Source organism: Passer domesticus, chromosome 8, assembly GCF_036417665.1.
Source record: "Passer domesticus isolate bPasDom1 chromosome 8, bPasDom1.hap1, whole genome shotgun sequence".
Classification (NCBI taxonomy): Eukaryota; Metazoa; Chordata; class Aves; order Passeriformes; family Passeridae; genus Passer; species Passer domesticus.
In genome coordinates, this window is record NC_087481.1 from 49,291,701 (window position 1) to 49,310,239 (window position 18,539).

At 39.5% G+C, this 18,539-nt stretch overlaps 1 protein-coding gene and 1 long non-coding RNA gene across 2 annotated transcripts in view; one reads left to right on the forward strand and one right to left on the reverse strand.

Moving 5' to 3' along the window:
• The window catches only part of LOC135306802 (uncharacterized), a 193,020-nt gene that overhangs the window by 125,649 nt on the left and 48,832 nt on the right, over positions 1 to 18,539 (forward strand). The gene's annotated exons all lie outside the window — the stretch shown is intronic.
• On the reverse strand, positions 5,822 to 17,903 carry LOC135306804 (uncharacterized). Its single transcript, XR_010367575.1, has 3 exons — positions 17,582 to 17,903; positions 11,042 to 11,178; positions 5,822 to 10,799 (listed from the first exon to the last, which is right to left on the reverse strand). It is a non-coding gene; the product is annotated as an uncharacterized LOC135306804 (long non-coding RNA).

Sequence of the window (18,539 nt, forward strand, 5' to 3'; positions counted from 1 at the left end):
CAGAGTTACTGGGAAAAGATGGTCAGAATGGGGTAGAGAAACAAAAAAGCACATCATTACATCAAAATGGTTTTGGGTACAAATTCTACAATACAGGCATTTACCACTGCAGGAAGCATGGATGTTTTGCTTCTACATCTGTACATCTAAATTAATATGCTCTATCCCCATGTTGTTTTTCTATAGACAAGCAAAAGCATCAGGTTAAATACATTGCAGAGAAAACAATTAAAACCCAATTAGCAGGAATTTTGGTTGCTTAAGGATTTGAGAATTAATTCTAAAGACCTCAATGCAGCTGTTTGGAAAGTAGTCAGGGCTGACTTATTTGATGAACTGAACTGGAATATGTAAGTCCTGGTTTTGAAAACCTCTCAAGAAATACTTCAGTATGACAAACTATGGATGGTAATGGGATATTTTCAGTGTCATGTTTGAGTGCATTACAAATCTACTTGCATTCTTTCAGAAGAGGATGAGTCATTACCCACAGAATGCAATAAATTTAACTTGGTTTTCCGCTTAAGCAATATTATGAAGTAAAACAATTTCCTGAAATGTGTACTTTATCGAACATTCTTCACTGAAGCTGTACTTTTTAACTTAATATTTCTGTCATGTGCCTAGTAGACATCTGACCTACCACAGACCTTCCTATGACATTAATACACTCTACCTGTATAAAAACATGCAGATTTCAGGGAGAGCTCAGCACCCCACATCATTATGAGGTCCTGATTGTATTTCATATGTCTTACACTATTTTTAAAGCTTTTCTTTAGCTTCCCTTTAACAATTTCTCTGTTTTTTGTCATCAACTCCCACACTGCTGGTATTGGTCATTAATAATTCTCTTTGTTCAAGCTTTGTCAGTATTTGTCCAGCATCTACAGTATTAGAGTACCAGCATCACAGTTATGCCCTATTGTGACAGAAATAATAATAAAACCATCTTTGTTTTTTTTTTTTTTTTTCTGCAAGCTGTGGGTATGGCTGATACTTCCTTAAACACACAGTGTTGCACTCAAATGAAAAAGAATGCTCTAAGGATATTGCCATCTGATTGAAATGGAAAGGGTGCTGCCTGTATGACAACATGAAAAACCATTGTAAGGCATGGCTTCCCACAAAACAGAAGAAACAAATGTTCTGTGCTTTCAGCTGAGCATGTGAATTTTACAACAGCATTTCAGAGTTTTCTGCAGCAGCAGTTTTCATAAGTGAAGATGTTTTCACAAATGAAGATAGACTTACACAATTACAGGAGTGGGGTTTGAACTTCATGGTAGGATGGATGCCCTAGTATCACAAAGCAGCTCCTAAGAGGAAACTTCAAAGTGGGAACTTTGTGATGTTTACTGAAATTTAAGTACATATTTTTCCTAATTCATGGCAGCTCTCATGCACAATGTGCTCTGTTGAAAAAACAAAGTCCACTTATATTTCCACACCATTCTGAACTGAGTGGGTTGCATTTCATGCAATTCAAAACAACAATGGTGTCTACTGTTTTTGCTTATATTATCACAGGAATCCCATCAAGTTTATATAGAAGGATATTTTTTGTGTTCATTAAAGGAAAAGCATTCCAACAAAACGTTGTATACAGAGTGCAGCTGGGGTGAAAAAAACATCAAAAAACCCCCATCTGTTAGGGAAGTTAGGAAGATACTCTCAAAATATTGATTTATCCAAGAAAACAGCTTATTTAGTAACCCTACATCATCAGACCTGGGCACATGGAAAATTCACAGAAACTATGGTAGAAAGGTCAATTCAGAGGACACTGACAGTGAACTATAAAGATGTTCAATGATTCTTGCAGATAAGCAGATTTTAAAGGCTAGAAAGAAGCCTTCCACCACCTCGTTTGTTTTCAATAGGAACAGCATCCAGGGTCTCCTGTAACTTGTGTTTAAAGAGCTTTCCAAAAAGATACTAATATTTAAAGAATTAAAGAGGTGAATCCTTCTCTATTTGGCCTCTGTTGGTGACCTGAAACTCAAGGAGCTTGCATTTTTATTTGCAAGTGTCCCACAAACAGATTTTATGCAGAATAAGCTATTTTCTGAGGCTTATAGCATTAAATTCTTGTTATTCTGAGTGCTGAGACCTTTAGAAAGAAGGGAAGAGAAGAGAAAGAAATTTGTGGTGATGGAACTTAGTACATTTTTTCAAAATACTGTGAATGTATCCAAAACATGGGAAAAAGTGAGTTTTCTAAGACAGTGTAAGGAAAGTTGAGATATGGCAAGGCCTTCCCTTCTTGGTCAAAACATTATTTTCCTGAGGCAAAACAGAAAATAAAAACCTAGAGCAAATAAATTGACCTTCATCCTGCTCCAGTGATGTGCTTGTCACAGCCATTAATTTGACAATGTTCTAGTTCTTGCAACTGATTGAAGGTGTTGGTTGGGACAGCGTCCTAATTCTTTGGCAGTTCAACATATAGAGCATTTCAAACACAGGAAGAAAAACTTCTGCATTTCATTAAGCTGCTTTTGGAAGCATGATGGGAAACTGAGATGGGAAAAGAGATTGCAAATGCTTATGGAGGCATTGCACCAAGTTTTTAGGCTCCACTTGAAATTCAAGTCCTGGCCTAGCAGTGCTTGGCATTGTCTTCGAGCGGCATGAATCTGAGGGAAGGAAAGGAATGTGAACGAGCCCTTTAGCCCAGATATCACAGATATCATGTACTTTTGGGACTTTAGAAATTGACAGCACATGTTGGTAAAAAGCCTGAGAGATCAGCTAGGACCATGAGTTACTGTTAGGATACAGCTTGTTTATCTGGCTTTAATTTGCTGTAACTGGGTTCCCCACGCACATGGCTGCACGAGCACATAAAGGCTTTGCAGTGCCCCACACAATTCCAGCTAGACATTCATGCCACCCTTCACCCCTGGAATGGCATGCAGCACTGGAATAATAGAACAGCCTTTTCAGAGGCACAGCAGCAGGAAATGTATTCTAAACCCATCTGATTTAGTTTGTGGAATTGCTCAGGTCTCTTGCCAGCTGGAGGTGGTTGGCAGGCACACACAGGCTTCCAGCCTCTCTCAAACACAGCCTTGTTTGATAGCCTGCTCTGATGAGCTGCACAAGAAGAGTCAATCCCTAAATGAGGATGGATGGGCTGCAAGTGCTTGTTTAGTCTGAACTGCCAGCACTCCCTACATGCCACACACAGTGCAGAAAAGAGAAATGCCTCAGAGAGGGGCTGTATGTGTTGGGAGACATGGTTCCTTGATCACCTCATAGAGGCAAAAGCAAGCAGGCTGCTTGGAGCCAAGAACTAAAGACTGAGATCCAAGAATCAGGGAGCTGGAGAGTAGCAGCTCCACTGCTGCCCCACTGTTCCAAGAGCTGCAGAGGTTGGATGGGCAGCTTGGCCCAGGGGAGCACAGTGATGTCAGCTTCAGTCTACCTGCTGCTTTATTTCACCCTCACAACAGTCACTTAAAGCAGTCAGCAACTCCTATAGCAGCAAAGAAGCATATCCAGTTTAAGACTCATGCAATTCAATCGTTCAGCTTTTGCATATTTGCTTGATAACCACAGTTTGGCCACCTCTCTCACATTTGTCCCAGTTTCCCTAAGCAGCAGCCAGGGGATTTTCATTGTATTTCCAGAGGGAAATTCCAGTATGATCAAAAATATAACTCTCAATGATTTTCTGAATATTTCTTGTAGTACTAGTACATCTATCAACACAAACCATAGTATTTTAAATGAATACGTTATACAGCAAGAAGTTTGAGAAGGTTCCTAAAGGGTAAAGGTTTTTGTGAGAGTTTTTATTACAGAATTCAAGAAATCAACAGGCTGCCTATAACCACATAAAGCATCTGCTGAGGATGTCCTGTCAATGACCCACAATGTTAGATTTTTTGGAGCTGGGAAGGACACGAAAGAATATCTAGTTCCAACCCCTCTCAATGGGGAAGGGATGCCTTCCACTACACCAGGTTGCTCAAAGTCCCATCCAACCTATCCTTGTACAATGCCAGGGCTTGGGCATCCACAGCTTCTCTTGAAAATATAATCCAATATTTCATATATCCAATATAACCCCACCCTCATAGCAAAGAATTCTCCCCTAATATCTAATCTCAAGTTACCCTCTATCAGCTTAAAGGCATTCCCCCTCTTCCTGTCACTACAGGCCCCTGTGAAAAGCTCCTCTCCAGCTCTCTTGGAGCCAGTGCCTTTAGGTCCTGGAAGGCTGATATATATCACATGTATATCCACAATGTATGGTTATAGATGCTATTTATGTTAATCCTATGTATTTAAAAACTCTGGAGCTACTTTACTAAAAACTATAGTGCAGCTGGATTTTTGCTGCAGGAGGGAGATGGAGACTTTTCAGCTGGTGATGGACATATAATGAGACCAGCACTGGGGAGGAAGATGAGTACAAGATTTTGGCTGTGTTATGGGGTTGGATAGACATAACACTCATCACCCAACCTGGAACTTTCCCATGATATCAAAATTAAAACTCTGATGCCACTTACCACCAATAACACCAGACCTCTGTGGCCATCCTAGTTTGTATGATCCTGACTGATTGCTTTTAGACAACTCTATTTTCTGGCAAAGGTTTGCTGAGAATAAATCCTGTAACTGTTTAGGAAAGAGCAACCCCCCTAGAATTGACTACAGCTTTCAATGCCAAATCCAGTTCAAAATTGTAGCTACCCCAAAAGCTGGAATTGGGGTTCAGTTTGTGGCTACTTCTTGCAACACAGCTTTGACAGGACATAAGTAAAATTTGATTTGTTTACTATCAGGAGTCAGGACATACCATGAAAATTACAAATACTAAAAGTATCCAGAGTTTTGCAGGGCACAGACAGTAAAAACATCAATATATACAGCTATCCCTTAGGAGACTCTGCTCTAGTTATGTCAGGAGTACAGATCGATGTTTTCAAACTGGTTTAAGTTTTGTGTTGTATTTGGTGTACTACACCACCACTGTGTATGTTTTCATTAAAGAAACAGAAATTGTTAGTATTGTGGGCTTGGGTTTTGGTGATTTTTTTACTCCTTTTCTACTCCTAATATAATTTCTGCATTTAAAAGAATGCTGCCTCCATGAACAGAGTTTTCAGTTGTTGTAAAGAGACAACAGAAAAGAGCAAGAAATTGGTGTTTTGAAACAGAGAGACCAGGGCAAAAAAATGCCCCAATCAACAGGGTGTGAGAGATGAACAATAATACTGAGCCAGCAGACTAACAGAAGGCAGAGGAATATATTGAACAATCATGGTGGAAAAGGAAGTATAACCTGCACATAGAAAACTGATTCACCACAAACCTGTAGTCCTAACAGGATGGTCCTGGATGTTTTCCTGGTCTCTAAGAAGGCATGGAAATGTCATGAAAATCAGTATGCCATTCTGTATTTTGTGTTCTGAAGTTTTAAGGCTTCTGATCAGTGGAAGATATTCACAGGGAAAGGACTGCTAGTAGGTGGGCTCCACTGGAGTTCAGGAGATGATGTCAGATTGCTCCCACTCACTTCCTCTGGAGGGGAAAACTTTCAGAATTTTCTTCAAAACTTAGGAAAAAAGTGAAGACTGTAACAACAGTTAGAAGACTATCAGCATACAGAAACCCAGACATTAAGGAAACAGATGCTGACATGGATGAAAACAGTTCTGGACAACACTAAAGTCTAAAGAAGGACTTAACTCTTATAGAGAAATGGAATGAGTTATGATAAACCAATTTATGATTCTCATTGCCATGAAACTGGATGGCAAACCAGAAGGAAATACACTGATTAAATAGGACATGAAAAGAGCTATACAGGGTAAATACAAAGAGTCTTGAAAAACAGTTATGACTAAAGGACACTCACTGTTCTAAGGGGATAGAAACAAACATGAACTGATCTGAGAGGCTGAAGAAGAGTAGGTGTTATAAAATGACAGGGAAAAATAGAAGTTGGGAGAAACCTTGGAAGATCACTAGTCCAACCTCCTACTCAAAGCAGAGCTAACTTCAAAGTTAGACCAGGTGGTTCAGGATTTTTAATGCTGAATTCTGAAAATTTTTAAGGCTAGAGACTTCACTGTCTCTCAAGAGACTCTGCTAGAGTTGCATCTGTGGACTTGTACAGACACTCAAGGTCAGATCTGTTTACAACTTGAAAGCTCTTTGATAGTTTTGACGGATCGATATTACAAAGAAATATCCCATTCAAAATGGCATAAAACTTTCCCATTGGAAACACAAAACAAACATTTCCAGTAATGTTAAAAGCTGCATCAATTTCTTTGCCAAATAGCAAACATCTCAATCAAGAGCAACAGCATTTTACATTTGGTTTAAAATGATCATACATAACAATATAAGATGTAGTATAAAATACCCTTGGATAGTGTAATCAAAGGTTTGATATTAAAAAAAAAACCCAAAATGAAACAGAAGGAAAATATGGCAGTAGATGCAGTGTAGTGAAAAGGCTTGCCAGTTTGCAAGTTGATGTTGCTGAACTTCATGTGTAGGGCTCTCTGGAGAGCCCAGATGTTGACTGATTCAGAGAGCAGCAGGAGACCTTCCTCTCCAAGACATGCAAAAGAGGAAATCCAGGCTTATTATTTTTTGCAATGCTATTGATGCTTGTAAATAGTTGTATTTATTGTACAGAATGCTCACTTGATGATATTTTGTTATCTAGCATTCTTGACAGCCTACGAAGCAATTCATTAATCTGCAAGGAGAATATTTTGTAAATTGTATTTGATGGATGCTGGCATGCCCCAATGTTTTTTACAAAGTAGCTCTGAAAATGACATTTTTGTCTTGTTAATGGATGATGGGCTTTGTTGACCATGTGAAATAATCTGTCAAAAGAAGATCCCACGTGCCATAGTGAAGCTGGGTCCTTGTGATCTGTGTGTCAGATGGACTGAGAGACTGGGGGTAAAACTGAAAGATGCCATCGAAGGAATGTGACAAAATCAGTAACAGCTGATGTTCTCACAGCTGAGAAAGACTATGTATAGGTCTTAGTTCACTGTTTATTACCTGGAATTATTGTCTAGGAGCATTAAATGAAGAGTTTTCCATGCTCAGTATCAAAAGGTACATAAAGTGCATATACACCTGAAAAACATTAACCCTTTTTTTTTTAAATAAAAGATGGGCAAAGTGAAAGAAACTGAGGATCCTCAGAGGGGATTGACTGATAAGATGGAGTACGGGGCAGCTTGGCAGCACCAGTCACAGGCTATAGATTGCTGGATGTTCAGAAGTGGAACCCCTATGAAACAGATGACATAGCAGCCATAGAATTTTTTCATTTGGGGCACAGGAATGAAACAGATCATTGAAAAACTTGATGGTAAAGCACGGGAAGCTCTGAACCAGAATACCAGGGGTGTCTCCAGCTAACACAGGGAGCCTTTCCCATGGCTGAGCCTTGATCTGCAGAGCTTTTTCACTGGTGTTAATGACTAGCTCTGCTCAACCATGGGCACAAGAAGCAGCTGAAGCTACACAAGACTGAGGAAAAAATTGAAAACAGTTGAAAATGTTGCAGTACGAAGAAATTTTGGTATTTTAACCTGTAAAAACTATGTCACAAAAATTTAGATCTTGAGTGTTACTTGAAAATGGATTTGGTTTGGAGGGAAAAGCCTCTTTGAATGTTCTGTTGTGATCATGACAGCAGAAATTTGTGCTTTCTTTGACAAGACAGATGGCTGCAGGGATATTTGATTCTAGATTAATTTCTTCTCCTGATCCAAATTGGACTACTGCTTTAGCTGTAAAGAGAAAATAGGTTGTTTTTTTTTTTTTCTTTATTTCCTGCTATAGAGCCTGAAAAACATCTGTGTATCTGGGAAAAAAAAAATGACATATCATTTATTGTTAAGATTTTCTGATATGACTGAGTGCTATAGAACAATCTGTCTTAAATGTCTTTATGTTATTGAAAGTATTTGTCTGTTAGAGAATAAACAATTCTTTAGGGCAGAATAAAGAATTCTGCAGCAGAACCACAAGGACATTTTAAGTAGTCAGGCTGAGAGCTGGAAAAGGATTAAAAGAAAATTTCCCTCAGCTTAAATGGTTTACATTCACTCAGGTCAAGTCCTGTTCTACAGCGAGGATTAAAAGACAAGCTCTTTGCACAAAGGCAATGAACTACAGAAAGGATCCTCATTTCTGGCATTGCCAAATTTTATTTTTTCGGCTCAATAAAAAAAGCCACAATGTAAAAGTTGGGTAAAACTTGGGATGCAACAGAGGACACAAATGTGGCACAACACGAGCAGCAGAGGACATTACATGATGCTCCGTTTAAGCTTGAACATTTTTTAGATCTTGCCTCAACTTCATGAACATTTAGGAAGCTGTCAAAGACAGAGTAAATCCTGCTTATGGCATAGAATTATCTGAAACCTTAAGTTTTAAATGCATGCAGTCTAAGAAAGTCATTAAGATACAGCCTGAAGGGCTTTCCTCTCTATGCTACATTGAGGACATGCCCATTTTCATTAAACTCTCATTAAAAAGACTTGATATTAATGAGTCACTTCTACCATTTAATTTCCTTTTCAGAACCATAAATTATCTACAGTTCTGAGTTCTACATTTTGCTCATTCAGTTCCAAATGTTCTGTACTTCACAATCAGTTCATATGGAATGGGGGCACTGGGACAAACCAAAACCCCTCAATGCTTTCCTAACATAATAGACTGCATTTTGCAATGCAAGTGCTTCCAGGACTTCAATAGTAAATGGGTTTGCACTTTTATACTTATGTCTGACAACAAACACCTACAAGAGCCAGTAGATTTCAAACAGCTTCTTGACACTAAACAAACTACAGCAAGAAAGGTCTTGGCAACAATTACTGCATGAAAGAGATTCCATGTCCTGAGTTAATTACTGCTTCTTATATTGTCTCAGTTAGGTCCCCCACTGAAGTGGTTTCACTCAGCACTTTACAGACTTGTCTCTCCCTGCCCAAGCTCCATTTTAGAAATGGTTAAACATAAGCACCTTTTGCTTGCTTTTTTCCTCACTTGGATAAGTACAGGAGGTGTGTTTACTGTTGGTTTTTAGCCTATGGATCCTGTTGAAGGCAACCCCTGCTGAACAATTTCTTCACTCTGAACCCAGAATCTACACTACACTCAGGACATTGTGACTGGCCTCCTGTTGGATCCTCTGGACACTGTCAAAATATGACAACACCAGTCCAAACTCTAGTAGATGAGGGTCCACATCAGAGATTCAGGGATCCTGTGGATCAGGAAGCTGGGAAGCACACCACTGAGGAGAGCTGTGGCAACTTGAATGTTGTTATGTTTATGTACACACCATCTCAAGGCCAAGTAAATAAAACACTTGTGTTTTGGAAGGCTTTTACAGTTTTCAGAGAGTAAGAACAAAGATAGAAAAGCTGTATAGCATGCTTTTTTTTACCAAAAGCACTTTTCCCCACATCATGCTGATTTTCTAGCTGTCGCCATAGTCTGCTGTTCCACTTATTAACATTCTGTTTTGGGACTTTGTGCAAGACTGGCACAGCAGTACTCCCAGCCACATTGCTTGGATGACAATGCAGAACCAGCTGCTTGCTCTTCTTATGCTGTGATTGCCTCTGAGATGAGAGACTGGAGGGTACTGGCTGAAGCCCTCACTGAGCAGACAAGCTCTTTGTGCAGGCACTCACTGGAACAATCTTGCTTTGCAGTAGTCATTTGGTCAGGAGAGAGTCCTGCCCTGTCTGGACTCTCTTAAGAGCATAATCTGACAAAATGGGTCTGCAACATCTTTGAGAGGGAACAAAATGATCATACAGATTTTTAGAAAGTGTTTTTCACCAATTGCAAATGTCAGTAGTGGGGTAATAATATCTTTTTGTGTGTGTGAAGCCTGAGTGTAACAATCTGTTCACACATAACTATCTTTTCCCTTTCCCAAGAGAGTGAAGAGCTTTTAATCGTGTAACCTGAGGACAGCCCTATCATCACCTGGATTTCTGCCTGTGGTCTGTAGTGAAGAATGTTTATCACCCCAGATCAGACTGACCACTATCACAGATAAATCACAGTAAATCACTGATGTTACTATTTCAGGGTTTAGCCTAAATACAGAACTGATTTATGTTGCCAGTTCCCTCATTATCTGATAAAGAAAATTTGACTGACAGGCAGGCAGAGGGTTTGAAGATCCTGAATCTACATCTTTTTGAGCACAGTGGTCCAAAGAAGAAAAAGCCCAATAAAAACTCTCTCTCAAAGATTTCAAATCAGTAAAGTTAGATATTAGTGTGTCCAAAGAGTTGACACTGACAAAGGTGGTTTCATGTGGGGAAAAAGAGCCCAAACAAAACCCCACAAAACCCCCAAAAAGATCCTTGAAAGAAAAGATTATTTAGAAATTTGGCTACTCAATTATTCCTTTGGTTAAATCTGAGCTATCCTTACCTTTTTTTTACCATGATATTTCAGTCACAAACACATCTGTGACTATGAGTTGAAACATCCTTTACATTTTCCTTTTCTCGGCAGCTCTGGTGTACTCTGCGTTCTCACAGCTGAACAAACACCGCTGTTTCTCTGTTCTTTTCATTTTCTGTAATAAATCTGATGCACCCACAAGTGATGAAGCCATTGGACATGTCTTCAGGGGAGCATCTCCAGAGGCACTCCTGAGAACAGGGTGTTTGTGTCTCTTTAAATGAATCATCAATGTAACAGCTAAATTGGGAAAGCAGCCAAAGAGTTCCCAAGAGAACTGCTGGTAGAACCACATCATAGTCCTGTAATATAAAAATATGAACTCCATGGCATTACAGCTGCTTTATTGTAACACTTTCAGAGATGGCTTTGGGTAACAAAATGTAACAGCAAGCACGGAATCATCAGGGTTTGAGGGCACAGATAAAAGTACCCAAGTTCTCTTCCTTTCTTACTGCCTGTCTGGAGGTGCTCTTGGCTCTGTGTCAGCCAAGAATGAGGCACCAGGTCACTGTGGACTGGTATTTCCATTTGAGTTAAACACCTGTCTGTACTTGTGTAGGTTAGGCTATGACTCTTGGCAGCACAAAACCACGCAGATACGTGGGCCAGGCTTTTGGCAGCCCCAATCAGCCCCACCTCTACTGGTGTTCAGACACAGGGGAAGTCACCAGCCACCACCTGAGGAAAGAGATGAGGCCAAAAAAACCCAATGAGGCCAAAAAACCCAACAAACCCAACCACAAACAAAAGAACAATTCTTTGTTTAAACAAACCTGTGGTATCTCTATAGTACAAGTAAAGCCCCTTCCTGCATAGGGGAAGGTTTTTTCAGGCTCAAACTCAATGTGAGCAAAGACAAAAGATCTCTCTAAGCATGAGACAGGATCTTAATAGAACTGAGCCCTCGAAAATAAACTTTGATTTTTGCCTTGAGGCAATGTCTTGAATCAGTGGCAAAACTGAAAATCCCTGACTGAGATGGCTTGAATCACAGCCTGGGGACCAGCTTTCCTAGTTTTCATGTCTGTCTGACAACAACAGTCTCACACAGAACTACTGAAGTCCATTCTTTCAAGAAAAGGTTGAGAAGGTCCCTCTAACTGTGAAAATATATGACTGTGACAGTTAGTGATAAAACAACAGCTTTGAGGTCTCACAGAAATAGTGATTTCTGCTGAGATTCAGCAGGAAAGTAACAACCAGTGCTCCGACTCTTGAATGTAAAAGTCAAAAAATCCACCTGACATTCAGAAAAATAACAACTGTTTTATATATGTCTGCAACAGCCAGATGCTATGAATCTTGTGTAGCCTCAGGGAATATCAAGTTACTTGATAACATGTGATTTGATATTCCAAAGAGAAGAATAACCTGACAAAATTTTGGTAAAGAAACATTACCAGAAGCATCAAACTGTTCCCATTTCTTTCTCATGCTATGTCTCCATGGTACCCAAGGGGAAGGACTGAAAATACAAGCTTGCCATCAGATAGAAAGATCCAGAGCCATTTTTTATAATATGCAGCCCATTGCAAGAATAATATTTAATTCTGCTGTCACTAAAGTAATCAGCATCACTTTATCAACCAAATAATAAACCAGATTCTGTGCTGTGGGTGAGTTGCACTTGGAAACCTTTAATTCTATAGATAATCCCCAATGAAAAGCACAATTTATGAGAAAAAACTACATCTAATTTATTAAAACAAATTATTTTCAAACAATGTGAAAAGAGGAAGCAGGCTGGGTAACACTATGGACTTTGTGAGCCATAGATAAATCCACTGGTTCTCTTAATCTTTAGAAATGTTCTGGGCTGTGCATGGACCAGGTGGTTTCAGCACACTCTTAGGAGGCAGAGTTACAAGGGATTTATCTCCTGAAGGGAATTATCTGCTCAGCACTGAGGCAGACAGAGATGCATTCCTGTGAACCATGGCCAAAAAAACCCAAACCATCCTGAGAGTGGAGGAACATTCTCCTTCCATGCTGTGAGCCATGTGGTAACTGGGCTCATACAAATAAACAAATAAAAACAGTTTCTCTCCCACTCTGGCTCACCACACACCAAAAAGATTCCTGAAACAGCAGGACTAGGATTCCTAAAAACACAGAATCTGGTTTTATTTTTGTAGCTTATGAGGAATTCTGCTCTAATTTCACTTTTAAAGCACAGTCAGAACTGCAATGAAATACTGCTGGGTTTTACTAAAATCCTTGCTGCCTAGTGCTTTATCCCACTGGCTAGTTAAAAGAAATATTAGAAAGGCCATTGATCCCAAATACTCCTCATCATCAGCTCCCAGTTCAGCCTCTAGGATAGAGCACCTAAAGATGAAGTTGCAGACAAGATCTAACATCAGATATGAAAAACCACACATTTCCTTCCTCCTTTCCAGGTTGGAAAGAAGATGTCTCCAAAGTGAGACAGGATAATGTGCTTGCAATAAGGACCTGTGAGACAGCTGGATTTACAAGTGATGGGTAATAAGAAGATGTAACTTCATAATTTTAGTGTGAATGTTGATCACATCCTTCAGACATGATGATTTTAGTCAGGCAGCTGGACATTTAAATATCCATTCTGTTAATTTGTAGGCATTATGTACTAACTGCAGCTCTACTAAGAATGCTGAGCCAGCTCCCATGAATATGAGACACACACTGAAAGCTGACATATGGGCTAATTACTTTATTTGAGAAGGGAAGCAGAAACACACCCCTAAATAAAGGATATTTGTGGTGGCTATTTAAACTTTGCCCAGAAATAACATGCAAGCAGGATATTTCAAACAACTCTAATGCCTTTTTGAATCACAGACTGCCTCTGTCTGACCTACACTGGTTTTGATAAATTCACTGTACCAGTGTCATTCAGTGGTACAGAATACATATTTCAAGAATCAGGAGATCCTCCACTTTTTAGTACTATTTTGTAACACAAACCTTGGATTTTTATTTTTTTTTCTCAGGAATAACATAAAAAAGGACACTGCTTTGTGGTTTTCTAGTTGTGACTTAGCTAAAGGTTAAGGATGTTTTTAATTTAAAAAGTATTCACAGTTACTTGTAGAAAAAATGGAAAAAGATAATAAGAATACAATAGCTATTTTTTATCAGAAGAAAAATAAAATTAGCATGGACAGTCCCACAAAACAATATTGGCCTCCAAATTTTTATGAAAAAAAAATCTCAGAAGTTCTGACACTTTTGGCATGTACAGAAGATATTGAAGTTCACTGACTGACAGTGGGATAATTACCTCATGTTTCTGCATCTCTGATTTTAATGATTTTCAATATGCAAATTCTAGTAAGTGAAATTTTGTTTCCTGAGAGTTTTTGTAATCATCATGCACTCTACAAAGAAAATCTTGATGGAACCCACCACCCAGGACTGAGATCTCCCTTGCAAGTTGATGGTAAGGGCCAAAGCTGTGTGTGAAGACAATGTTCAGTTCACCCTGTTCTTGTGCCCTCAATTCCTTTCTGTAGTTTCTCAGTCTGAGAAGTTGTTCTGGCAACTTCAGCCAATGTTTCATCTAAAACTGGATAGTTTTCTTTCCTTTCTTTTGAGAATTAATTTGTCTTGTACAGTGCTCTAGTTCTGGACTTGGCTCTGGGTTACATGGCAGCTCTGCCAAATGCTGAGGAGAGAGTGAGTCCACAGCCCCTCAGCACCACTCCACTTACAGGCAGCCTGCACATTGTAAAGTTTTAATTCAAAGCATCAGTTGATTTCTCAGAGGGCTTTTTCTGGGATTTTTTTAGCGATTGCAAGAAGTACCTTGTTCTGACTAGCAAATGTAAAATTTTTAATTGCTGTGGAAAGCCCTAAACCTCCATCTGTTTTAGGACATACCAAGTTCCCTCCTGCAGTGTGAAGGTCATCAGGCCATGGATCCCCTGTGACAGAGAGATACCTGTGGTCGCTTTTTTTTATGCTTTCCCTCCTAGCAGGTATTAATAAGGTCCATGTGCTGTCTTTATAGTTGCACTCTAATTTTCTCCCGCTTTTCTGGAAATTGCAGGATGCCTTCATTCTTTCAAAGGGATACATACACTTAGTCAGCTGGATATGGTCCCATAGCTTTTCTTTCCCGTTTACTGATCACCACTTATTAACATGTGTTTACAATCATTTCAGAAGTTCCTACAGAGAAAAGCCTGAGAGCTTGTTACTCAACACAATTCCTGTATCAGCTTTCTCCTTTGATACTCAACACTGGTTACAGAAGAAGAAAACAAAATCTAAAAATGAAACACTTGAGTGTATCCACAAAGCTCTCTCGCCATTGCTTTCCATGACCTTGGACTGTAGTGTTTAACTTCTCATATAGAACAAATCTCTGAATGAGCAGTCTGGAAAAATAAATTAACTAAGATCTTGATACCAGACGCCTAAAGAGTTTCCACATGTTTATGAGAAGGGAACTCAAAGTACTGAAAACATTGCTCACGTCATGTTTTTTGCAAGCTTTCCATTTTTGTTTGGTAAAAATATCTCCCCAGACTTTCCCATAACTACAATGTTCGTAGCTATATCACCTCCAGCTGCGATCTCATCAGATGTCTCAGGCAGAGCAAGGTCAGGCCTGGCTGGTTCATGCACATGGAGCTTCCAGGAAAGGCCATGCTGGATGAAACACAGTAATACTGGATACCAAAACACTGGGTAAAGGCAACCCGAGTTCAACCTTGGGTTGTGCTACCCACAGAAAACGAGGAAAGAGGTGGAGTGATGATGAAAACAAGTGGCTTAATTGCTGTTCAACAATTGTTTGCAAGCCTTAAATGCAAATCAATTGTGCCAAGATGGTCTGGGTTGGGAAAAAGGCCACTCTGCTTTTTGCAATAGGAGAAGTGGATGGGATCGCAAAGAGTATCTGTAAGGAGGAGCATGGAATTGATGATGCACTTTGGCACAAGCTTTCAGTGTCTCTGTAGAGCTCACTGGGGGAGTCAAAGTTAGGGGCACAGTGGCTGCTACTGAATGTTTCTGTGAGCCTAGGAATAACATCACATGGTCATTCACCTACAATACCTCAATTGCTATGGAAACTGCAGAATTTCTGGTGGAGTCATACAGGACATGAGAAGCCAATTCCAGATGCTTCATCTGAGATAGAGCGAACTTACTTTACTTGGCTAGCCTCCTAATGCTTTTGTTGAAATGATAAATAATAAAAAACCCCATGCTTTCCTTTGAAAGAGGAAAATCAGTCTCTAGCAATAAAATGGCTACAAAATGACCTTGAGTTTGGATTGTTGCCAAAGAAGGTGGTTTCAGGTGAAAGTGTCCTCTTCTCATTTGGCTTTAAGAGGGATTTGTTGAGTTCTGTTTATTTTGAAGAGCCCCTGGTGACCTGAAACCTCACTTGCACTCTCTTTGTTTACCAGTGAGACTGTTGAGGTTCTGTTCACTGAGTGTAAAACCAGGCTGGTTCCCATTTCTTAGCCATGACAAGCAGCCTTTCTGTAGCATGTTCATAATCTCACAGTCCTACTTTATTAGCTTGAATGTTTCCTCGCTAGCCTGGCAAGATGCTCTTGCTTTGTCAGCTCCAACAATTTTCATAGATAAGGTCTCATTTGCAGTTCTTCTGTGATGTCATTATGCCCAAATCTACCCCTCCTCTTTTCTCCCTATGAGCAGTCATTTAGTGCTATATTTCCTGCTTCAGTTTCCAGTACTCAGAACAAATGCACTACTCAAGTTCACAGGAATTTATCTATTCACCTCATGACAAGCAGATGTAAGTAAATCACACACATATATCATGCCTGTCTCTCCATGTCCCACCAGATCACAGGCAAAAAGGACCTATGAATTTGAGAACCTCATTCATGCAAGTAGTTTAATATGCTCAGAGACTGCCTTTTTCAGTGACTGTAGCTAAGATTTGAGATCCCCACCACTCTGAAATATTCAAGCAGAAAATCCACATGCGCTGCATAACCTGCAGCTCCCACTGATTGCAGCTGATTTTGAGAGTGCTTCTGTATCACTTGAAAACACTCTAACAAGCAAGTTCTTCTATCTAAATGTAACTATTGAAGCCCTGGATAGAATGTGCTGAAGGCTGTGACAAGTTTCCAGGCACTACATCTCTCTAGGATTTAAAGTGATGTTGAAGAAGTCAGACTTTGGTAAGTCTGGTTTGTTCAGAGGAATCCGATTTTCTCACCTCCATTAGGGAGGACAATGACTAACAGCAAGAAAACCTGAGGCAACTCAATTATTTACCTGCCTCTGCTGAATTCAGGAACTAAGCCTTAGGCATTCAACCTTGAAAACCATTAGCTAAAAATCTTCAAACACTGGGAACCTTTTGACACAGTACCCATGCCAATCACAGCAGACAAGGACAGGTACAAAAGTTTTGTAGAAATAAGCACAAGGGAAAAAGACAAAGAGAAATTGAAGAGAAACATTTACTTTGTTGTGGGAGTGACCTACAGGAGTTTCAAGACTGTCTTCTTGAGGGGCTGGTTGCTACCCTGATTGAGAGGAGTAAGGATGGTAACCTTGTTAGCACTGTTACCTTTATTTACCGCAACATTCAAGACAACTTGGAGAAATGGGTGAAATAAAACACATTGAGGTTAAAAAACCCCCCCAGAATTAGTGAGCCATTGGTCAGAGTTAGATGTGGCCTACAGCTAAGCTTAGCAATGCATGAGAACAGTGGCATCTAGATAATACCCTCTAAGTTTTAGCTTTAAGGCTACTAGAAATTGCGACAGGTGAGCAGTGGGGAGGAAAAAGGAAAAGTAAATCCCAGACATATGCAATTTGGAGCATTATGTAGCAAACAGTCCCTGTCCAAACATGCAAATTTTTCAGTAGCCTCAAGTTAACTCCCAGGTATTGCTCAGAACATCATAGAGCATCTGACAACTCCTTTGAGCTGCCTTGGCAAAGGCCAAAGGGAGGTTCAAGAGAGGCATGGAACAAAGTTACCAATGCAGAGTCAAACCAAAGTATGTACCAGTTACCTCTTTTAAATGCAAGAAAGAATCTCAATTCATTAACTTTTAATAAAAAACCCAAAACACTGAGAGTCAGATGTAGACGTTACCTTTGCCGGGTCTCCAGGATTCTCTTCTCTTTTGCAGTGACAAATCTTGAGACAGCATCAGTTACATCACTTCTGCTTTAGAAACCTCTTTCCCTTTCCTGCCTTTGAGCTTTTTACTCCCAATAAGAGAAAAACTCAAAATAGAAACAAAGATTTCTTTTAGAAAACAGCTACTATAATTCCAGGAATGAGTCCTTGCCTCAAAATTTATCGTCATACTATAGCTAAATCACTGGAAAACAACAGAAGAAGAAGCAAAACCCTCTTCCACATTCTTATTCCCAACTACTACTGTAGCACAACTCTTGCCTTACCCTTCATATAAATCAGCTGTTCTTTTAGCAGCATCAGCTGTAATGATTCACAGGTGCCCTGTCTCATGTTCCCCCTGCATCTGTCAACACTCTCCATTAAAGATCTTTGGCTGCAAGTTTAGTTTATTTCCTATTATTGTTTTCAAATGCTGTTTAAGGAAACATTATTAGAAGGTTCTTCTAAAACCCTACACTACTCCTTCCTTAGGGAAAGAAATCTGTTAGTAGCAAAATTTTCAGAAGAGTTCCCTGCTCTGTCTGTTCAGTGAAGGTCAGAGACTTTTGCAAATCTGATGGAAAGGGATGTAGTTGGAGCTTAGCTGTGAATTTCAGCCTGCAGGCAGCTGTCTCCTTTACAAGAATGTATCTAGTAATAAGAGTCTTAGATAAGTGTATAATTGCAATGCTGTTGTAATTAAAAAATCAATCATTTCCTGTGGTTTAAGCATTGACCTGTGGCATTTTTTTTGGCTGAGATTTTAATACTGACGAAGACAATACTGTCATTTGCATAACAAAAATTGACTCTGCATCTATTGAATATTGCTTTTTTAGTCCTAAAATGGATGAAAAGTCTAGGCTTATGGAAAAATGTGTTTAGGGAAATAAATTGCTCTTTCAGAAGTAGATGTTTGATGTTGCTG